Source organism: Bubalus bubalis, chromosome 8, assembly GCF_019923935.1.
Source record: "Bubalus bubalis isolate 160015118507 breed Murrah chromosome 8, NDDB_SH_1, whole genome shotgun sequence".
Classification (NCBI taxonomy): Eukaryota; Metazoa; Chordata; class Mammalia; order Artiodactyla; family Bovidae; genus Bubalus; species Bubalus bubalis.
In genome coordinates this window covers 30,960,190-30,984,523 of record NC_059164.1, presented here as the reverse complement: position 1 = coordinate 30,984,523, position 24,334 = coordinate 30,960,190, and the positions used below count along the sequence as shown (strand labels likewise).

At 40.8% G+C, this 24,334-nt stretch overlaps 1 long non-coding RNA gene across 1 annotated transcript in view; it reads right to left on the bottom strand.

Annotated features, from left to right (window-relative positions):
- Positions 1 to 18,856: 18,856 nt before the first annotated feature.
- Positions 18,857 to 24,334, bottom strand: part of LOC112586466 — a 26,010-nt gene continuing 20,532 nt past the window's right edge. Inside the window, exon 3 of the long non-coding RNA XR_003110899.2 lies at positions 18,857 to 18,911. This is a non-coding gene — a long non-coding RNA (uncharacterized LOC112586466). The remainder of the gene's footprint in view (positions 18,912 to 24,334) is intronic.

Here is a 24,334-nt window from a genome sequence, read left to right as displayed (position 1 = left end):
AGGAGAATCCATTTCCTTGCCCTTTTCAGCTTCTGAGGCCACCTGCATTCCTTGGCTCATAGCTCTTCCTCCATCTTCAAAGCCAGAAGTTTAACATCTTCCCACTTCCTCTGACTCTAGCTTTCTGCTTCGTCATCACTGCCTGTCTTCTCTTGGATCCTCCTTCCTCCTTAAAAGGACCCTCATGATTACAGGGGGTCCACCAAGTTAATCCAGGATAATCTTGAACATCTCAAAATCCTCAACTTAATCACATCTGCAAAGTTCCTTTTGCCATGGAAAGTAGCATGTGCACAAGCCCCAGGGAGTGCGACCTGGACATCTTTGGAGAGCCTTTACTCTGCCGAACACAACTATTAGTAACATTTGGGATAGATAATAACTCAAGATTAAGGGGTTTTGTTCTATTGTTGTTTTTGTTTGTTTGTTTTTTGCACTTCAAAAAAATTTTTTTAGATCATGTGAGTAACAGGTTTTATAGGAAAATGTCCCCCAAAAGTATTAAAAATAAATCAGAACTCCTTTAATTCTAAACCCAGAGATAATAATCATTGACATTTTGTATATGTCTTTCAATCTTTCATCTATTCAGATTGTAGAGGTTTTATTCTTTCCTTGGAATCTATTTTCAGATGGTGACAAGTCCAGCTGATTTATAGAGTTGTAGCCCAAATAGGGCTTTTCATTCAGCACCACAATCCCCCTGTTGCAGTTGCTTGGTAATTTTAAAGTTTTTTGCTTTTCTACATCATCTGTGACTCTATTTCTGTTTATAAATAACTTCACTTGTGCCATTTTTTAAGATTCCACATATAAGCCATATCATATGATATTTGTCTTTCTCTGTTTGACTTACTTTACTCAATATGAGAATCTCTAGGTCCATCCATGTTGCAGCAAATGGCATTATTTCATTCTTTTTCATGGCTGAGTAATATTCATGTGTGTGTATATATATATATATATATATATATATATATATATGCATACATATATACCACGTCTTCTTTATCCACTCCTCTGTCAATGGACATCTAGGTTGCTTCCATGTCCTGGCTATTGTAAGTGGTGCTGCAATGAACATTGTGGTACATGTATCTTTTCTTTTGTTCTTTTAAAACAAATATTTTTATTTTTTTATTTATTTGACTATGCTGGGTCTTGGGGCTTCCCTAGTGGCTCAGATGGTAAAGAATCCGGCTGTAATGCAGGAGACCTAGGTTTGATCCATGGGTTGGGAAGTTCCCCTGGGGAAAGAGATGGCAACCCACTCCAGTATTCTTGCCTGGAGAATTCCATGGACAGAGGAACCTGGTGGGCTATAGTCCATGGGATTGCAAAGAGTTGGACACAATGGAATATTACTGCTGCTAAGTTACTTCAGTCGTGTCCAACTCTGTGTGACCCCATAGACGGCAGCCCACTAGGCTCCCCTGTCCCTGGGATTCTCCAGGCAAGAACACTGGAGTGGGTTGCCATTTCCTTCTCCAATGCATGAAAGTGAGAAGTGAAAGTGAAGTCGCTCAGTCGTGTCCGACTCTTCGCGACCCCATGGACTGCAGCCCACCAGGCTCCTCCATCCATGGGATTTTCCAGGCAAGAGTACTGGAGTCGGGTGCCATTGCCTTCTCCAAATGGAATATTACTCAGCTATAAAAAGGAATGCATTTGAGTCAGTTCTAATGAGGTGGATGAACCTGGAGCCTATTACACAGAGTGAAGTAAGTCAGAAAGAGAAAGACAAATACTATATATTAAATATATAGAGAGAATTTAGAAAGACAGTACCAATGATCCTACATGCAGGGCAGCAAAGGAGACACATATATAAAGAACAGACTTTTGGATTTAGTGGGAGAAGACGAGAGTAGGATGATTTGAGAGCATAGCATTGAAACATGTACATTACCATATGTAAAATAACTGACCAGTGCAAGTTTGATGGATGAAGCAGGGCACCCAAAGCCAATGCTCTGGGACACCCTAGACGGTTAAGGTGGGGAGGGAGGTGGGAGGGGTGTTCAGGATCTGGGGGACACATGTATGCTGCTGCTGCTAAGTCACTTCAGTCATTTCCAACTCTGTGTGACCCCATAGACGGCAGCCCACCAGGCTCCTCCGTCCCTGGGATTCTCCAGGCAAGAACACTGGAGTGGGTTGCCATTTCCTTCTCCAATGAGTGAAAGTGAAGTTGCTCAGTCGTGTCCGACTCTTAGCGACCCCATGGACTGCAGCCCACCAGGCTCCTCCATCCATGGGATTTTCCAGGCAAGAGTACTGGAGTGGGGTGCCATTGCCTTCTCCAGGGGGACACATGTATACCTGTGGCCAATTCATGTTAATGTATGGCAAAAACCATCACAATATTGTAAAGTAATTATCCTCAAATTAATAAAAAAAAAAACAAAACATATAAGATGTGTTTAGCAAAAAAAAAAAAAAAAAAAAAAAAGAGTCCGACACGACTGCTTGACTTTCGCATTTCACACACGCATGCCTGGTATTAGTTGTAGCACACGGCATCTTTAGTTGTGGCATGCAGTCGTAGTTGCAGCATGTGGGAACTAGTTGCCCAACCAGGAATCAAATCCAGGCCCCCTGTATTGGGAACACAGGGTCTCAGACACTGGGCCACCAGGGAAGTCCCATGTATCTTTTCAAATTGGCTTTTCAAATTGGATATATGTTCAGGAGTGGGATTGCTGGATCACATGGCAACGATTTTTTTTAGTTTTTTAAGGAACCTCCATTCTGTTCTCCATTGTGGCTGTACCAATTTTCATTCCCACCAACAGGTGTAGGAAGGTTCCCTTTTCTCCACACCCTGTCCAGTATTTATAGTTTGTAATTTTTTGATGATAGCCGTTTTGACCTTGTGAGCTGATACCTCGTTGTGGTTTTGATTTGCATTTCTCTGATAATTAGTGATGTTGAGCATCTTTTCACGTGCTTTTGCTTGTCTTACCAGAACTGTTCTTTCCAATTTCTAAGCTTTAGCCTGCTCCTCCCTTACCCTCAGAGTCAGACACGACTGAGTGACTTCACTTTCACTTCTCACTTTCATGCATTGGAGAAGGAAATGGCAACCCACTCCAGCGTTCTTGCCTGGAGAATCCCAGGGATAGGGGAGCCTGGTGGGCTGCCGTCTATGGGTTCACACAGAGTGGGACACGACTGAAGTGACTTAGCAGTAGCAGTAGCAGTCCCTTACCCTTATTAAAAGCTATCTTTGCATTTTTATCCTTTTTGCAAATTTGGGGCATAAAATTCATTACAAATTTAACTGCTTGAATGAAATAAGAGTGAAAAATTTAAAACCATATGGAATCTTGGGTGAAAGACATATGCCTGATAAAATCTGTCAAGGCCCGAATGTTTGCCATTATGTATTAAAGTAGTCTTTTTCTTTTCCTGTGAGTAAATGAACAAAGAAGCTTTAATCTTTCACCACAGTGAACAACAAAATAATATCCTTACAAAGGTAAAAGCTGATGTTCTAGCATTTTCCAAATAAATTAGACTTTTGGAATTTTCAGTCTAAGGCCTTACTCCAGATCAGGACCAAGAGTTTAGTGACACATGCATCTTTTTTTAACCTCATAAATAATATCTATACGGTAAAATGTAAAAATACTAGTTTTAATAAGGGACTCTTTGGTATGAGATTTATTTCTTTTTACGGAATATTTTATCTCTATTCAGAAGTGAAATGCAAGTTCTTCCATTTACAGTAATCTGTGGAGTCCATATGAACATGCTCTCTATTTGTATCTTGGGGGAAAGAAGGGAAATTCCTACGAGAGTTGCTTTTCCCAAATTGAGTATTGACATAAAATCATCTTCAGTTTGTAAATTACTATTGACTATGTTTTTAGTTCAAACATCTCTTTTCCTTTTCACAAATCACTTCAGTGTTTTCCTTGGAATTTGAATTAATCCAATTTAAGTTTATCGGAACATTTGGCAGAAATTCAGGAAATGACCTTTGATCACTTTGGTATGTTTAAATCCAAGAGAGCTATAGTCAGATAGAGAGTTTGGGGGCACGTGGGCAAAATATTTCTGTGGTTTTTCATGTATCTTAAAACAGTACCAGGAATCTGCAGCAATTGAAATGTGTCCATTTTTTTAAACAAATACAATTCTTATTATGGTTGGCCTTCTTTTTATTGCCCCAAATACACCCAGGCTCAATAGAGCCTCAACCAAATGCAGCCAGGAGTGGAATGTTAGTTTATTTCTTCCAGAGCAGATTGCCAAAGTCCAAATCATCTGTCTGGAATCTAGAATGGGAAGAAAGTTGCTCCTTAAGAAAATTGTGATAAGACTTTAACCACTAAAAACTTGTGAAAGTATTGCAAGTCTCTGAGAGACATTGTGTTTCCAGTATGGCTGTTTTGTTAACTAATTATTATTTAGGTAGTTGTGGTGGTTTAGTCATTAAGTCGTATTCGACTCTTGAGACCCCGTGGACTGTAGCCTGCCAGGCTCCTCTGTTCATGGGATTCTCCAGGCTAGAATACTGAAGTGGGTTGCCATTTCCTTCTTTGGGGGATCTTCCTGACCCAGGAATTGAACCCAGGTCTCCTGCATTGCAGGCAGATTCTTTACTGACTGAGCTATAAAGGAAGCTCCTCTAAATTATTATTTAGAGGAAGGGACAAAAATAGGGATGTGTAATCTCTGCGGTCCCTTCTCAATCCCTTCTTTGCTCTGTATCCAGAGCAAAGGCAAAAAGTGAGAGAATATTTGACAAACTCCAAACCTTATTTTCATTCACTTGTTCAGTCATTTAGATTGGAGAAGGGATATGCAAGATCTCTTTTCAAACATTTGAAAAGAAAAAAAAGTTAGATCCCTAAACTCACTCTTCCCTGTGGTAAACAGATTCTAGATGAGTGAAAGATTCACACAAAATCAACAACGAAGACCCTGGAAGGATGAACATTTTTATCATGTTGAGATAGAAAAGGCCTTTCTAAGCACAGTATAACACCAAGAAGTTCTAAAAGAACAACAGATCTGACCACATGAAAATTTAAAATGTCTGCATGGCAAATTATTTGCCCTGAACAAAGTTTAAGGACAAATGAAAAGTGGAGAGAGATTGTGCAGCCTATATGGCAGATCAAAGGGTTGATATTTCTAATATACAAAAAAGTAATAAGAAAAACTCAAATAGAGGAAAAACACTAAATAAGCAATAATAAATGTGCTAATATAAAAATATAAATTACAACACCAATTTTATCTACCTGGATATAGATACACAATATTGCTCAAAAATAATAACTGAGTTTCTTTTCTACCCAGCAGTTCTCCCACTAGGCAGAACCCGTCAGGGGGAACTCTCATACCAGGCAAGGAGCTCAGCCCCTTCACGTGTATCGTCCCTGCAGTGCCAAGAATCCATGTGTCAGGTGCAGAGTCATGGCTCCTTTCTGGTTGCAAGGCCCATCCCTCCCCCTGGCATAGCTGGTTTAGGGCTCTGCTGCCCTGAATGAATGTTTAGGAACAAGCCTGTCAAGCGTAAATCTGCTCAGAGGCTCATGGTCTGGTTTTGTCCTCAGTTGTCAGGATCCAGTGTGGATATGGAAAAGGAGGAAACGGGAAGAAAACCTGTTCCTAAATTGAGGAAGCACCTCGCTGCCTCTGCTACCAGGGGAGGGGCTCTGAGGAAGCTGAGCAGTTTCGGGCAGTGATTAAGGCCCAGATGCCACTGGGTAGCTTTATAAATAGTGGGCCATATGAAACACTAAATGCCTGTGAGCTCTGGGGAGAATGTATCTATCTTGTGGCTACTTTTACTTGCTAATAAAGAAGGTACTTAACGTGCGGAAAATTCTGAAAGAGGTGGGAATACCAGACCATCTGACCTGCCTCGTGAGAAACCTGTATGCAGGTCAGGAAGCAACAGTTAGAACTGGATATGGAACAACAGACTGGTTCCAAATAGGAAAAGGAGTCCGTCAAGGCTGTATATTGTCGCCCTGCTTCTTTAACTTCTATGCAGAGTACATCATGAGAAACGCTGGGCTGGAAGAAGCACAAGCTGGAATCAAGATTGCCAGGAGAAATATCAAGAACCTCAGATATGCAGATGACACCACCCTTATGGCAGAAAGTGAAGAGGAACTAAAAAGCCTCTTGATGAAAGTGAAAGAGGAGAGTGAAAAAGTTGGCTTCAAGCTCAGCATTCAGAAAATGAAGATCATGGCATCTGGTCAAATCACTTCATGGGAAATAGATGGGGAAACAGTGTCAGACTTTATTTTTTGGGGCTCCAAAATCACTGCAGATGGTGATTGCAGCCATGAAATTAAAAGACGCTGCTCCTTGGAAGGAAAGTTATGACTAACCTAGACAGCATATTCAAAAGCAGGGACATTACTTTGCCAACAAAGGTCCATCTAGTCAAGGCTATGGTTTTTCCAGTTGTCATGTATGGATGTGAGAGTTGGACTGTGAAGAAAGCTGAGCGTTGAAGAATTGATGTTTTTGAACTGTGGTATTGGAGAAGACTCTTGAGAGTCCCTTGGACTGCAAGGAGGTCCAACCAGTCCATCCTAAAGGAGATCAGCCCTGGGATTTCTTTGGAAGGAATGATGCTAAAGCTGAAACTCCAGTACTTTGGCCACCTCATGCGAAGAGTTGACTCATTGGAAAAGACTGTGATGCTGGGAGGGATTGGGGGCAGGAGGAGAAGGGGATCGAGGCTGGATGATGAGGATGAGATGGCTGGATGGCATCACTGACTCGATGGACGTGAGTCTGAGTGAACTCTGGGAGTTGGTGATGGACAGGGAGGCCTGGTGTGCTGCAATTCATGGTGTCGCAAAGAGTCAGACACGACTGAGCGACTGAACTGAACTGAACCTTAGTGTTTCATTTTGCACTTTTATGTTTGTTTTATTTTGCTCGTAGAATTTTTAAATTCTGTGTTTATGACAGAGGTGTTTGCTAACACTGCAGTGGTAATCATATTGCAATATCAAAATGTATCACATCTATATATTGTATACATTTACATACCCAGTGTTACATGTTATATCTCAATTTTAAAAAAGTAAAGTGAGAATTTTTTAAAAATCTGTGTTTACTTGGATAACACTTGTTTTGTGTTATATTCAGGAAAAGACAACACTATGGCTAAGAATTTTCAGGTGACTAAATGCCACACAATAGCTTCCCTCTCCTCCCCTCCCCTTCCCTCCCTTCCCATTCCCTCACTTCCTCTCCTTTCCTCTCCTCTCCTTTCTTTCTCTCCCCACCTCCCTCTCTTTTCCCCTACCTCCTTACAACCCCTCTCACCCCATTTTTTCCTCTCTCTCTCACCAATCCAGGCACACTTAGAAAATATAACCAGAGTAGTATACCATTATTCAGAGAAGGCAATGGCACCCCACTCCAGTACTCTTGCCTGGAAAATCCCATGGATGGAGGAGCCTGGGAGGCTTCAGTCCACGGGGTTGCTGAGGGTCGGACACGACTGAACGACTTCACTTTCAGTTTTCACTTTCATGCATTGGAGAAGGAAATGGCAACCCATTCCAGTGTTCTCGCCTGGAGAATCCCAGGGACGAGGAAGCCTGGTGGGCTGCCGTCTATGGGGTCGCACAGAGTCTAACACAACTGAAGTGACTTAGCAATAGCAATAGCAAATACCTTTATTACAGGCAGAAGCCCCCTTCCTAGAGCTCCCTAGATTTATATTCCTTTCTGAGTATTAACCTAAGGGAGGTGCAAACAACCATTATCCACCATTCATGTCGACAGAGACATCAGTCATGGCTGAGCCACCTCCCCAGCCAGGTCTTTGGCTGAGCTCAGAGAGTCAAACATTCCAGGCAAAGGAGAGGAAGGGTGTGCTCAGATTGCATTGCTAAACCCCTGGGCAGAGTCTGGAATCCTGTGAATGCAAAGGAGCTTGGAACCATGCCTGTAACATTTAAACATTTAAGAACATAGACCAAGGCAAAGTAATATTTCAAAATGAGAGAAAGTAATTTTACATGGCTTATCTCTGTATTTGAATTAAATTGACTGCAACTCATGAATGTTTTAATTCAGTCTAAAGATTGCTCATTGCTTCTTATTAGACCCTCTCTTTGCTTGCCTCTTATCCTCAGTCTCCAGTCAGTGTTGCTTCTGGATTTCCTCTATCAGGTCCTACCATCATGTTGAATAAAGATAAAAGTTACACTCTATGGTAGTGCTCTCTCTTCTACCCCAGAGTCACTATAATTCATTTTGTGCTAGTGGTTACTCCTATGCTTTTGTAGCTTCTTCCAGGGCCTCTGCTAACCAACTTTCTGCAAATTAAATAAAACAAGTGCCCCTCAGGGATAACACAGCCCCAGACTGGGGGACATGATGAAATATGGCCTCCATTTCAATCCTGACTTGGCCCTCAGCCTGCCCCTGAGTGGTGAATAGCCTTTGCAGTGGTATATGGTCACCCTGCTTTCTCCTACTCCTGTTGCTCTAAAGTACAAAGAGAGATGAATGCTTAGAAAGAGGGATATGTGTGGTGTTGGAATGGAGAATCTGTGGGACTCAAAGGCAGTATTGGCTGAGTCTGGCCGCTCAGCTGGCCACCCTGCCTGTGCGCTCCTGGCTCTTTTTATGTATTCCCTGTGGAATGTTATAATGGAACCCTTTTGGTCTCAGAGTTTTGGCACAGTCCTTAAGTCTGAGAACCAAATATTCCAGGATCCTAAAGAGAGATTTTAGGCCACCTTTGCAGAATATGCTTATAGACTGACTCCTGTTCTGCTGTCATTAGTCCATGACTCACCTCCAAGTGACAGAATGAAAGGGATAAAGACGCCAGGATTAAGAGTATCTTTGGAGAAAGTTGTTGCAGGCAGGGAGTGGATGGAACAGGGAATGTTTCTGCCATTTCAAACCCACTAAGGAAGTCTTTAGAGACACAGAGAAGTTGTCATGTGTACCTTGGAGTGTGACGGAATACCTATAAAGTCTGAAGAGGACAGACTGTCTCTAGCTGGCTGGTCTGGATCCATGGAGTAGAGTTTGGTTGATCATGAACTATATTTCTAGAGTTCAGTGGGGCAAGGGCATTTCTGCTTGGTCAGATAAGGATCCCATGGACCAGACTGGGTCATTTAGTAATGGACTCTATTCAAGAAGACTGCTTGGAGGGGGAAAGTGACCCCCAAGAAATGGAGGTGGCATCAAAAAACCATGTGGAGGAGTCCAGCTATTGTCGTTGGGAAACTTATCTATGGGGAATCTTTGAAGGATCCACAAAAATGCTTTAGAAGAGAGAGAAATAGCATTTCAATTCTGTACCCCGAAAGGGCACTGATGCCAAATTGTAAGTCACCAATCAAATAAGGCCTTTCTTCCCTCTTCTTTTCCTTCCTACCAGGCTTCAACCCAGGAAAGACCAAACACCTGCAGGTCAGGCTAATATATGAGGCAGAACAAGCAAGAACAGGGAAACATCCTCTCCTTTCCCTTCCCTCACCGATAATTTCCTAGTGTGGGGCAGGCCAGAGCTGGCAGTTGGGAGAAACTTAAAATTAAATAAATTTTGGAGTTTCAATAATGTCCTGGGTGTTAAATGCAATCTGTGGGTTTTTGATGTTGTTGTTGTCAAAAGTAACTGAAAAAGCCATGAGAGATTCTGGAGGTTGTACCCAAGAGCAGGGCAGCACAAGTTGAAAGAATTAGTTTCACAGGATGGTGATGGGCAAGAACAATGTTGCTTTCTGTTTCTACCTTTTCAAGTTTCGGTCTCGTTACTGAGCCAATTCTGTATGGACCATGAAGAGTCTTTCAGTGTCTTTACTGAGCCAGTTCTGTATAGACCATGAAAAGTCTTTCCGTCTCTTTACTGAGCCAGTTCTGTATGGACCATGAAGAGGCTTTCTTGCAGAGAAGTGTGTGTATGTCCTGGATCGTGCACTCTCACCTGCTATCAGCCCCTGCAGTTGTCTTCTTCCTCTTGTGTATCATTGACTTCCCCCTCTCGCTGCTGCTGCTGTGTCGCTTCAGTCGTGTCCGACTCTGTGCGACCCCAGAGACAGCAGCCCACCAGGCTCCTCTGTCCCTGGGATTCTCCAGGCAAGAACACTGGAGTGGGTCGCCATTTCCTTCTCCAATGAGTGAAAGTGAAAAGTGAAAATGAAGTCGCTCAGTCATGTCCGGCTCCTAGCGACCCCATGGACTCTCTCTACTGGACCTTGACTTAATATCACCCATCTTAGAAAAACATGATTCCACATTCCCTTTAGCAACTGCTGTGTTCCCTGTTTCCCTTCAATGAAAAAATTTGAAACTGTTAGCTGACTCCAGGTCTATGTTTCTCCATCTCTCCTCAGCTCACTCCTGTGGGTTTTCATCTCCACTACACCACTGAACAGGTCTTAACAGGATCAATAGTTCCCTCCCCACATCTCAGCGGATTTCTCAGCCGCACTTGATGTCGTTGGCCACCCCTCCTTCCTGAGCCATGTTCTTCACTAGGCTTCTGTGTCAAACATTTACTTAGGCTCTTCCTCCCCTACCAGCCCCTGTCCTTGGTCTTTTCATCTCTGTCCAGTCTTTGAGACTGAAAGATTTTAAAATTATTTCAATCTTTTTAGCAGGTATAGAACTATTCTATTTCTTAAAACAATTTGATATATTAAGGATTTAATTTCTTTAATTGATTCAGAACTGTTGAGATTTTAAATGGTTTCTAGTGTCCATTTTGGTAACTAAAAAACATTTTATCCATTTCATCTAAATTTTAAAAATAAAGTTACATAAGGGTGTTCATTATTCTCTTCTCTAGTAAATGTCTGTAGTGATGGTCTCCTTTTTATTCCTCTCTCTGCTAAGTCACTTCAGTCGTGTCCAACTCTGTGAGACCCCAGAGACGGCAGCCCACCAGGCTCCCCGGTCCCTGGGATTCTCCGGGCAAGAACACTGGAGTGGGTTGCCATTTCCTTCTCCAATGCATGAAAGTGAAAAGTGAAAGTGAAGTCGCTTAGTCGTGTCCGACCCTCAGCGACCCCATGGACTGCAGCCTTCCAGGCTCCTCTGTCCATGGGATTTTCCAGGCAAGAGTACTGGAGTGGGGTGCCATTGCTTTTATTTCTAGTGTTGGTCATTTATGTTTTCCCTTTTGTTCTTGATCAATTTTGTTAAGGGTTTATCACTTGCATCAAGAACCAAATTTTGGCTTTGTTTATTTCCTGTTCACTTCAGTTCAGTTCAGTTTAGTCGCTCAGTCATGTCCAACTCTTTGCAACCCCATGAACCACAGCACGCCAGGCCTCCCTGTCCATCACCAACTCCCGGAGTTCACCCAGACTCACGTCCATCGAGTCGGTGATGCCATCCAGCCATCTCATCCTCTGTCGTCCCCTTCTCCTCCTGCCCCCAATCCCTCCCAGCATCACAGTCTTTTCCAATGAGTCAACTCTTCGCATGAGGTGGCCAAAGTACTGGAGTTTCAGCTTTAGCATCATTCCTTCCAAAGAACACCCAGGGCTTATCTCCTTTAGGATGGACTGGTTGGACCTCCTTGCAGTCCAAGGGACTCTCAAGAGTCTTCTCCAACACCATAGTTCAAAAGCATCAATTCTTCGGTGCTCAGCTTTCTTCACAGTCCAACTCTCACATCCATACATGACCACTGGAAAAACCACAGCCTTGACTAGACCTGTTACATGTTCTTAATCTATTTCATTGATTTCTACTCATAATATTTCCTGTTTTTCTATTTTCTTTGGATTTAACTTGCCTGATGTGAGAATTAAGTTTGTTGCTTTTCAATATTTTTCTTCTCTTTCCTTCCCTGACCTCCCTTCCCTTCACCCAATATGCACTATGCATTTGGACCTATAAGTTTCCTTTATGGCATCACTGTTAAGTAAATCACTTTCATTATCATTCAGTTCATAATATTTTCTAATTTATTTCTTATTTTTGAGTTGTTTAGAAGTTCATTACATAATTTTCAAATATTTGGGGGGTTTTCTAATTATTTTCTGTTATTAATTATATTTTAATTCCTTTGTAATCAGAGAATATATTCTACATGATTTGATTTTTTGAAAAAAAAGTTAAGACTTCCATTAAGGCCTTTCTGTATCTCTGTATTTAAAGTGATTTTGTTTTTGACAACACACAGTTGTGGGGTTTTAATTTATTCAAACTAAGAATCTATTTTTAAAAACTTATTTAGTTCATTTATATTAGATGGAATAATTGATATAGTTGGGTTTAAGCCTACCGTTTTATTATTTATTTTGTTCATCTTTTCTTTGTTCTTCATTCCTCCTTTTGGGTTAAACAAGTGTATTTTATGATTTCATTTCTCTACTCATTTAATAGGTGGCTATTCATAAATTATTGTGGTTTTCTTTTGACATTTCTTTGGAGATTATAATATGCTCTCATAATAATTAAAAATGAGAAGTAGACTTTAGTCTACTTCTCATTTTTCCCTTTTCGTCCTTGATTTAGTACAGTCCATCCTAACCTTTGAGCTATTATTGTCATGTATTTTATTTACATGTTATAAATCCCACAAGACATTATTATTATTGTTACACGAAGCAGTCAAAAGTATTTCGTGTTTGCCCACATGTTTACACCTTCTGATGCTTTTCATTTCTTCTTTCAGTCCTGTGCTTTCAAATGATCATTACTTCTCATTGTTTCAGCAGTATGGATCTGCTGGTAAACATGTCTCTCACTTTGATTTTTCTGAAAGTTTCTTTATTTTGCTTTCATTTTTGATGATATTTCAAATGAATGTGGAATTCTAGGTTGACAACATTTTATTTTAGCACTTTGAGAATGCTATCTTTTTATTAAGTGCACTTTGAGAGCACTATCTTTTGGCTTCTATAACATGTTGAAAAGTCAACCATTAGGCCTATTGTTGCTCATTTGAAGCTAATGTATTTTTTCCCCTGGCTGCTTTTAAAATTTTCTCTCAGTCCTTGACTATTAGACACGGACAAAAATATGCCTATGTATGGTTTGTTTGTTCACTTGCTTGTTTTAGTCCTGCTTAGAATTTTCTGAGCTTCTCTTGGATCTGGGAGACGATATCTTATCAACTTTGGAAAAGTCTTGGCCATTACTTCTTCAAATATTATTTCTGCCTCACTTTATTTCTCCTCATCTTCTAATGCTTTGTTGAAATATGGTAGCCCTTTTAACTTTGTTTCATGTGTCTCTAATGCTCTGTTTTATTGTTATACATGCTTTGTACCCATGCTTGAATTTGCATATTTTCTATTGTACTATCTTAGAGTCTAATAATCTTGTCTTCTCTGTTGAGTCTGCTGCTAAACGTGTTCTCAACTTCAGTATTTTGCCCATCTAATTTTTATTTTTTACATGGAATCCCTATCTCTGTTAATATTCCTTATCCTTTCATCCATTTTCTCAGTTTTCTTGTATTTCCTGTAATATATTCATCAATTAGAATCCTTGTCTGTTAGCGTCACTATTTGAATTATCTGTAGGTCTGGTTCTATTGTTTATCTTTTCTTGATGATGATTATCAATCATCTTTTGCTATTTTTTTGCATGTCTTGTAATGTTTTGTCAGACATTGTAAAAAGCACTGCAGAGGCTCTAGATGATGCCCCACACTGGAAAGGGTTTACACTTTTCCTGTTAGGCAATAGAATGAAGAATTTATCTTTGAGAGGGGTAGGGGTTACTTTTGAAAGACTTTGGTCTACATTTCATTTTTCCCTGTTCGTCAAACATAGTCCATCTGGGCTTTTGATTAGAGCCTACAGGATCTCTGTCTTCTCAGTCCTGAGAGTGAGAAATTTAGTGCTGTACTTTGCAGTTTTAAACTTAGCTCTTTACTTTTCTCTCCTTGCCCTGTCTCAACTTTGAAACCTAAAAGATGTCCCAAGGGGTACCTGGTTATGTGTTTGAATGGGAGGACCTCTTTCTCTGGTTGGACTTTTTCCTCTTAGAACCAAGAATCTAGAGGAGATTGTATTATGCCTTTTGGAATTATTCTGCCAAACCTCCCAGCCGTCTTTGCATAGTCCCTGAACTCCGAAGATGTCCTATGGGGAAAACCAGTTGTGTTTTGCACTTCTCAAGTTTTTAGTTTCTCTTGCCAGCCCCATGAGATTACCAAAAACCTCTCCGGTTTCTCTTTTCTCAAGAAAATTCTTTACAAGTCAAGTTTAATTCTCAGTCCATGCCCAGAATTGTTGGCTATCCCCAAAGAAGAAAACAAATGTAGTTCATGTAGCCCTCATTGCTAACTTATTCCCTGCTGCTGCTGCTAAGTCGCTTCAGTCGTGTCCGACTCTGTGCGACCCCATAGACGGCAGCTCACCAGTCTCCGCCATCCCTGGGATTCTCCAGGCAAGAACACCGGAGTGGGTTGCCATTTCCTTCTCCAAACTTATTCCCTGAGGCCCTTAAAAATGTAACTTTTATTATCTAGCTGGCTCTTTCTAGTTGTTTCAATGGGAATTATATGTCATTATATCCCATGACCTACTACGTTTAACTTACGGACAGAAGTCCCCTTATCCTTATGTTTTGAGGATAAAGGCCAATCAATATGGTTACAACTTCAAGAACTGAAAAGGGCCAGAACCTGCCTATAGTAGCTGGATTCCAGGAAGTAGAAAGTTACATTGGTTACCCAGATTTAAGCTCTTAATTTCAGAGGACATGAGTAAATATGTAGCATGGCTACACTTGAGGTGAGGAGGAAAGTAGTCAGAATGAATGGTGGCTCTTGAACAGACCATGTATATTTGCAGCAACAACCATAGCTAGCAGTGATCAAAACAGACTTTATGCAAAGGTAGGAAGGGAGTCCTCTCCTCTTTTTGTGCTGGGTTTTTAAACAGGATTAAATGTGACTCAAAATATTTTAAAAACACGTACTCTGTTTCACAGAGGGAAACATACTTATCACACTGTTATTTCTAGTAGTACAACCAGGTAGCTGGTTACAAAATTGACTCAGAATTGTGGGACTTCAAGAAATTTTATAAATGCCTTAATAATTTTATTTTGCTTAAATTGTCTTTTTCATGTATATACATCAGATCAGATCAGATCAGTCGCTTAGTCATGTCCGACTCTTTGCGACCCCATGAATCACACACGTCAGGCCTCCCTGTCCATCACCAACTCCCGGAGTTCACTCAGACTCACATCCATCAAATCAGTGATGCCATCCAGCCATCTCATCCTCTGTCATCCCCTTCTCCTCCTGCCCCCAATCCCTCCCAGCATCACAGTCTTTTCCAATGAGTCAACTCTTCGCATGAGGTGGCCAAAGTACTGGAGTTTCAGCTTTAGCATCATTCCTTCCAAAGAAATCCCAGGGCTGATCTCCTTCAGAATGGACTGGTTGGATCTCCTTGCAGTCCAGGGGACTCTCAAGAGTCTTCTCCAACACCACAGTTCAAAAGCATCAATTCTTCGGCGCTCAGCCTTCTTCACAGTCCAACTCTCACATCCATACATGACCACAGGAAAAACCATAGCCTTGACTAGACGAACCTTTGTTGGCAAAGTAATGTCTCTGCTTTTGAATATACTATCTAGGTTGGTCATAACTTTCCTTCCAAGGAGTAAGCGTCTTTTAATTTCATGGCTGCAGTCACCATCTGTAGTGATTTTGGAGCCCAGAAAAATAAAGTCTGACACTGTTTCCACTGTTTCCCCATGCACAAATACACATATATATGTGTACATGTATATATGTTTATTCATGTATGTGTATAATACAGTTTTTACTCTACCCTCACTTTTCAGTCATTAATAATATAAAATGGGCACTTATTTTTTAATTATGCTTTTAAATTTTATTATTCTTTTTCAGAAACAATATTGATATTGTAAGCTGGATCCTTACCTTTTATTCCATGACTTTACTAGTTTTTAGTTCCTTTTTTTGCTTCGTGTTTTGGTCAGTTGAGGATGCCTTACAGTATTTCTTCTAGAAGATATTGGTATTTTTGTAAGAAGTTGCATGCCTGACTATGTCTCTTATTGTCTTCATGGAAGAAAAATAACTTTGAAATCCTCAGGCTACAGATTTTTGTATGACTGCAGATTTTTTTAATGACTCCAGAGCTGTCATTCTCAATTTTGAGTGCACATTGTCATTTCCTGGGAGCTTTAAAAATACTGATCCCTGGGTCTCATTCCCAGCAATTCTGATTTAATTGGTCTGTGATGTGGCCTGGATATCAGGATTAAAAATGAAATAAAATATAAACAATAAAAAATATGCTTGGGCTCCACTCTGGGTCAGTTAAACTCTAATTTTCAGGAATGGGGTTTGGGCATCAGCAAACTTTTTCTGCTTTGTGTGAAAAATGCTCAAGCTTGCTGACCCAGTTTCCAACTGTGTCCATCTTGTTCCTTATTGCCATCAATGAAGATTAGAATTTTGCTTTTACATTTTCAGATTTTTTTTTTTTTTTTTTTTGGCGATCCTTTCTTACCTCTCATCATCCTTTTTACTTATTCTGTAGTCTGTTTATGCCAGATGATCTTCTTATAGCTTTCCCCTCTTTCACTATGGAGGTAAGTCATTTTACATCTTATAAAATAGTTTTCTAAAATTTTCTTTTGTATTTTTCAGGAGATCATTTTTTGGAGAGGCTTGCTTTTCTTCTATATTTCCAAAATGATTCTCCCTTGCCCTTTTTCCCATATTAGTTTTTGGTCAGACCTCTGTTTTGTTGTCTCTGTGGCTTTGGTTTACATGATTTCTTTCTCTTTTCCCATTTCAAATACAGTCAAACTGACTGACCCAGAGATCGAGAACCCGGTCTCCCACATTGCAGGAGGATTCTTTACCATCTCAGCCACCAGGGAAGCCCCTCATTGGCCCCACTCTTGGGTAATATGGATGATCGGTGGTTACTTTTCTCAAATCCTCCTCTGTGGCACTGTTGTAAACATTCCCATCTCCCAGTCCAATCTCCAAAGTCCAGGTTTTCTCATCATGTGGTTTTGCTTATAGTTCTATTTGCCTGACCCTCTCATATTCCCATGGTCCACATGTATTTTTAAAAACTTCTTCCAGCATCACTCTCACTGTGCTGTCTTTCATCATTGTCCAACCATAGTGCTTTCCTTGTGGGGACCTCTTTTCTTAGGAAGCCACATACTAACTTTAGAACACACCTCCTGCTTTACTTCTGGCCCAGTTCTTTTTTGGGGTTTTCCATGTCTGCCAGATGTTGACACAGACTGAGGAACAATAACAGCAGAGAGCGAGAGCAGTGAGTCAGGGAGGGGCTGATGTGCTTCCTTGTGGGTATGTGACTGGCTGTCTGAATCTGTGGCTTATCAAGGGGACTGATTTGAAATACCTTCCTGTACCTTTTATTCAGATAGATGAAGTCAGTTGGGCTAAAAACAGGATAGGCTATGTTCCATCCACCTGTGTCTGGATTGTAACTGTATAATATACAGAGCTCCATGGGTGATTCTAGATATATAAGGTGGAGAGCCACTGTTTTGATCAATGCTTGGAAGAAGCTGCAAAAGGGACCAGTGGGACCCCCATCTCAAACTGGAAACCCAGGCTGAGTTTGAGCAGAATAACTCCATGGAGGTGTGCGATTCAAGGGAGGACAAAGACAATAAGTGAACAGGTTTTTCAGTCATCCATGTGATGGTGTTACTGGGACAGGGACCTTGAGAAGGGAGTGCAGGGGAGGGGGGGCAGATGTAAAAATGGTAGAGAATCAGCATTCTCTCAGGATCCTGAGTGGATACAGCAGGAAGGAAGGGGAAGAATCAGTGACCACAACAAGGATGCCAATCTCCTGAGTGTTCTTGGCCAGAATAAATGCCTGTCTGGTGCTTTTAGGAATGGCATACTGAGGTTAAAAGATAACAGCAATCACTTAGCTTTATCCATTCACTAACAAATGTTTATTGAACACCTACTATGTGCCGGGCTTTTTGCTAGACCCTGGGGATGAAATTTAGTGAAAAAGCACACAGTCCTTGCCCTCATAAAGCCTTCAGTCTAGATGCTTTAGAGACAGCATCAATCAGATAATCTTACCAGCTAGCGTGTATCATAACTTGAGGGGAATGCTCTGAAGGAAAGGAACTCCTCCGCTATGAAAACATGTCAGAAGGGAAGCCAAGGAAGGAGGGGATGGGGGTCTGGGATACAGCACGCCAGACAGAGAGAGCAGGTGACAGATTTTCTAAGGGAGACAGAAGAGCTCCAGAGTGCAGAAACTCAGAGTGTGATGAAAGCAGGTGCAAGAAAAGGCAGGGCAGGTAGGCAGTGCCTCCCAGAACAGGAGACCCCTGTCATCTGTGAGTACTGTCCTGCTCAGTTCCAGTCATACCTCAGGCTTATAAGGCATTGTTGACTGAATCAGCCTAAGTAAGCAAAAAGGTTTTTTATATACTACCTGTGAAATGCTATAATGTATGATGAATAATAAAAATAATAAAACTTTATTCTTTTCATAAAGCTATTATGAAAATTTAATCTTACTTTCAGTTTAGTCACTCAGTTGTGTCGACTCTTTGTGACCCCATGGACTGCAGCACACCAGGCTTCCCTGTCCATCACCAACTCCTGGAGCTTGCTCAAACCCATGACCATCTAGTTGGTCATGCCATCCAACCATCTCATCCTCTGTCATCCCCTTCTCCTCCCACCTTCAATCTTTCCCAGCATCAGGGTCTTTTCCAATGAGTCAGCTCTTCACATGAGGTGGTCAAAGTATTGGAGCTTCAGCTTCAGCATCAATCCTTCCAGTGAATATTCAGGACTGACTGCTTTGATCTCCTTGTAGTCCAAGGGACTCTCAAGAGTCTTCTCCAACTCCACAGTTCAAAAGTATCAGTTCTTCAGTGCTCAGCTTTCTTTATGGTCCAACTCTCAGGTCCATGCATGAACACTGGAAAAACCATAGCTTTGATTAGACGGACCTTTGTTAGCAAAGTAATGTCTCTGCTTTTTAATATGCTGTCTAGGTTGATCATAGCTTTTCTTCCAAGGAGCAAGCGTCTTTTTATTTCATGGCTGCAGTCACCATCTGCAGTGATTTTGGAGCCCAAGAAAATAAAGTCTGTAACTGTTTCTATTGTTTCCCCATCTATTTGCCATGAAGTAATGGGACTGGATGCCATGATCTTCATTTTTTGAATGTTGAATTTTAAGCCAGCTTTTTCACTCTCCTTGGAAGGTCAAAAGTGGCCCCAAAAATCTACTTTATAAACTTGACCAGAGCTATCTCTTCCTGTAAAGCCAGTGGATTTTCAAGTGAGGAAATAATTAGTCTAGACATCATCTTTGTCTGAAAAGGAGCAAGCGAGCACTTGTGTGTCTGCACCATGTTTCTCAGGATTTATGAAGCCTCTGTCATCCTAGCCTTCAAACAAATTTATTCTGATCTATGGTCACATTTATGAGTGCGAATATTTTCCCATTCATAGTTCCTTGGGTATGGTGGATCACTCTGTCAGAATTACTGCAGGCTGATTTTTTTCCCCCATTTAAAAAAAAAATTAAGGTATAATTATTTACAATGTTGTGTTAGTTACAGGTATACAGCAAAGTTATTCATATATATGTGTGTGTATATATATATGCATTATAACTGAACTAAATTTATTGGAAGCTTATATTCAGTTATATATATATATACACATATATATATATTCTTTTTCAGATTCTTTTCCCTTATAGGTTATTATAACATATTGAGTATAGTTCCCTGTGCTATAGAATAGGTCCTTGTTGGTTATATATTTTATATATAGCAGTGTGTATATGTTAATCCCAACCTGCTAATTTATCCCTCTCCCCTTCCCCTTTGGTAATAACCATAACTTTGCTTTCTAAGTCTGTGGTCTATTTCTGTTTTATAAATAAGATCATTAGTATCATTTTTTGAGATTCCACATATAAGTGATATCATATATTATTTGGCTTACTTCACTTAGTATGCCTCCATTTTTAAATTGATGTTTTTCCATACTAAATGTTTTATCTGTCTATCTATCATCAATCTGTCTATCTACCTATCTATCTATCCTTCCTGGCTCATTTCCTAAGTTAGGGCCTTTATGTGACTTTAGCCCCAAGAAAACTTTTCAGTCTACACCCTTCTTACTGGGATCTCCAAGTCCTGTACGTTTCTCTTACTGTAATCTTCCACTATTCCCCCCTCATCCTCTCATGTTTCTGTCTCTGTCTCACTCTCACTTGCTCTTCACACTTTTCACGCTTCCACTTTGGCTCTTGTCTTGCCCTTGGCCCTACTCTCCTTCTTACTTGTACTTTCTCCCTATTTCTTTCTTTCAGTCTCACTCTCTCACCCTCAGTCTCCCTCTCTCCCTCTTATAATTTGTACAATGATCTCCCCACATTTGTAGTTTCAGCTATGATCTGCACAGAGGTATCTTGTCTATATTTGTAGTTATGGGGCTCTTGGAGTTGCTAATAACAGAAACCAGCTTTGACTGGCTACAAAAAAGGAGGGAAATTTTATTAGAAGGTTACAGAGACATCTCACAAAGTCAACAGTTGAACGATCATGAAAATAAATGGCCTTTGGGTCCACTGCTAATTCATGAACTTAATACTGGTAATTCCAAGTTTCTTTGATTTTTCTATTCCTTGCTTTCAAATCCCTGAGAGAGAGAATTTGACTAACTCGATCTCACAGTGGATGCTTCGGCTCTAGATTGAGGTCAGTGTTACCATATGCAGATGAGGATGAGTTTTGGTTTGCCACATCTGTTGCGCCATTTCCAGTGTTCATAAACTAGCTGCTACTGCTAAGTCACTTCAGTCGTGTCCGACTCTGTGCGACCCCATAGACGGCAGCCCACCAGGCTCCCCCGTCCCTGGGATTCTCCAGGCAAGAATGCTGGAGTGGGTTGCCATTTCCTTCTCCAATGCATAAAAGTGAAAAGTGAAAGTGAAGTTGCTCAGTCGTGTCTGACCCTCAGCGACCCCATGGACTGCAACCTACCAGGCTTCTCCATCCATGGGATTTTCCAGGCCAGAGTACTGGAGTCGGGTGCCATTGCCTTCTCCTTGAACTAGGCAGGAACCCAAATGGCTGTACCCTTAAATATCAATCCAGCTCTGGTTTTTCTGACTTTTGGAAGATAGACCCACTTGACTGAACCATTAAAATGACTGAAATCCTCATCTTCTCTCTATCTAATGTCCACTGGGATTCACTCTCACCAGGCCCTCCAGGCTGGCTGTTATCACCAATCCCTCTGTATCTGCGTCCACACTACATGTCCAGTAACAGTTATACAAACCCAAATCTGTGCATAAGAAGTAAAAGAGCCCAGTAAATAAGAAAACATAAAGCTTGGGGGATAAATACAAATAATTCACATTTTTCAACTGGAATTGGGCTCTTGGTCACAGTAAATAGAACACTTTAAAATATGAATTACCTAATGATTCATATATTTATCCATTTAAACTATTTTCTGAGCACTGACTCTCTGGTGGTAATTAGACAAGTCCCAGATCTTGAATCCTCTGGTCTAACAGGGACGATCAGGAGCTAGTTAAAGAACCTCACAGAGCTGTATATAATTTGCAACTGTTTTAAGTACTCCAAAGCAGAGGTACAATGGTATTTGAGCACAGTTAATGGGAGGCCAGGGGAGTCTTTCCCTGAGGAACTGATGCTTGCTCTGAGATCAGGAGTGGGGGTGGGGTAGGAGTGGGGGTGTCCGAGAGGAGAAATTGAGAAGAGCCTTCCAGGCAGAGAGAGCAGGGGGTGAGTGGCTCTGGTGCATTTGAGGAACTGGGAATCTAGTGTGCAGTGGGAGAACAGAGGTGGATGAAGAGCAAGGGAGGAGGTAGATGAGACACAGAGCAGGCAGGGCCAGTGCTCGGGGATCGAGCTCTCAGGTTACAGATTTTGATTGAGAAGCTGATGCAGGTTTTTTTAAGCAGTGTAACAGAATTAAATTCAAGTTTTAAAGTGATCATCCTAGCTGCTGTGTGGAGAATGAATTCGAAGGGATTTGAGAGGATATGGGCAAAGTGAGGAACACAATGAGTGATATCTGGAAATAACTATCGTGAAATATCTGCACATCCATAGAATTGGCAGAAAACCAAAATTCTCTGATAATTTTATGGCTGTTTTCATTTTGAACCTGTCAGTCATTATAGTTCAGAGGTTGTGTGAAGAAAGTCATAATAACGTCAAGACAGAAATGTTAAGTGACTAGGATTTGCCCCAGATGATGAAATAAAAATATCATGTATGAATCAAGGATAACTCCTAGGTTTATGACTTGAGAAATTAGGTAAGTGTTTGGTATACTGTCTTCTTAAGGAGTGTTGGTTATCCAATGGGAAGGGGCCACCCTGGTTAAGCATTTTCTTCAGTTGGTCAAGTTGCTAACTCAGCTTACATATTTAATCAATTTCTTTTGTCATATACCATATTGGAAATCATGTATCTTTTAAAAAATGCATGTATTTTCTCTAAAGGCCTGTAAATACTGTATTTTGGAGCTTGCAGGAAATACTGAATTTAGGTACTTAAGTTATTATGAAAGATATCCTTCAAAACTTTCTGGTAGCTTATGACTCACTCAAACTCAAGTTTATTAGGAACATATTGAGACATTTCAAAACTATCATTTTAAATGCTGACAATAGTTAATGATGATAGGAAACTTGGAGGTCATCTGAGTATCCATTGCTGGAGAATGGGAAGGTAGAATGTGGACGGAGAGGCTTAAAGAAACAGACTAGATGTCCACACCACAAGGGCTGTATTCAGTACACAGTTATCTCAATGGGGAAGATGTGGCTGAAGCTAGAGTATTTCAGACTCACAATAAAATGTAATTTCCCTACAAGATTTTAATAAATACTTTCTTCTTTCTTCTCCCTTTCCTTTCCTTCACTTATTCAGTTAATGTTTTTAGAGTCTCAACCACTGTGCAAGGCACCAAGTATACTGTAAAGAAGTGCTTAGATGTTGCTCCTGTCCCAGTGGAAGGGGGAGGAGACAAGAACAAATGGTCACATAAATAAAGATATGGGTATAAACTGTGATGAGTTCCTTGAAGAAAAAAATGCATGGTGCTGAACTATAAAGAGGTAGACCATGGCAGGCTTTTTAACAAAGAGATATTTGAGTTGAGACCCAAAGAATGGTATTTCTTCAGAGACTGGGAGAAGAGCATTTCAGTCCACAGGAATAGCATGTGCAACAGACCCAAAGAGAAAAAGGGCCTAGTTTCTATGAGAAAATGAAAGAACATTGGTATGGGTGCACATATGAGCAAAGAGACTGGGGTACAAAATGGGGCCGGAGAAACACGTGGAGGCCAGGGCATTATATGCTCTGTAGGTCTTGTTTCTAATCTTAGATTTTAGCCCACTGACAACCTAATATCTGTTGAGGGTTTTGTACTGGGAAGTAAAATTATTTGACTAACATTATAAAACAATGTCTTTGGCTACTATCAGGAGAAAGGGTTGGGATCAGAACAAGAATGGGTGCTAGAAAAACCATTAGGAGGATTTGTCCGAGTTCAGATGAGAAGTGGCTGGGACAAGGAAGTGGTAGTGAAGATGGGGAGAAGTGAGTGGATTTGAGAGCTATTTTAATGGTAGAATAAATAGAACTTGGTGTTAGAGTAGATAAATGTTGGTGCTATTACTGAGTAGCACAGGTTGGCAGGAAATCACATTTTCAAGAAAAGATCAGGAGTTCTATGTTGGACATGTAAGATCTCTGAGTAGTTGTGTATGAGTTGGTTATATGCGTCTACAATTGAAAGAGCAATCAATCTGGGAGTATAAAGAACAGAAAATATATTTAAATTTATTAGAATTTATGAGGCAACCAAGAAGGAGAGTATCTAGTGAGAATAGAAGAAGCCCCAGGGTGAAGCCCTGAGGACATCCAGTGTTAGGGAAGGGAGAAGCTTGGAAAAAGAAGGAGAGCCTAGGAGGAAAATCCTAGAAGAGTGGTGGCATTAAAATCAAGAGAGAATGTTGGAGAAGGAAATGGCAACCCACTCCAGTATGCTTGCCTGGGAATTCCAATGGACAGAGGAGCCTGGCAGACTAGAGTCCATGGGATTGCAAAGGTTGGACATGGCTTAGCAACTGTACCACCACCACCACATATATTTGTTATATTGGGTGAAATCCTGAGGTTTTTGAACTGGAAACTTCCTGAAATTTGTGTCTCCATGCAGTTCCCATAAACATAATGTAATAAAAGGATGCTCTTTGGTTAAAAAAACAGGAGAGAGAGAGGAGAATGTTTTGCAAAGAAAGTGGTTGCTAACTGTGTCAAATGATACTGAGATA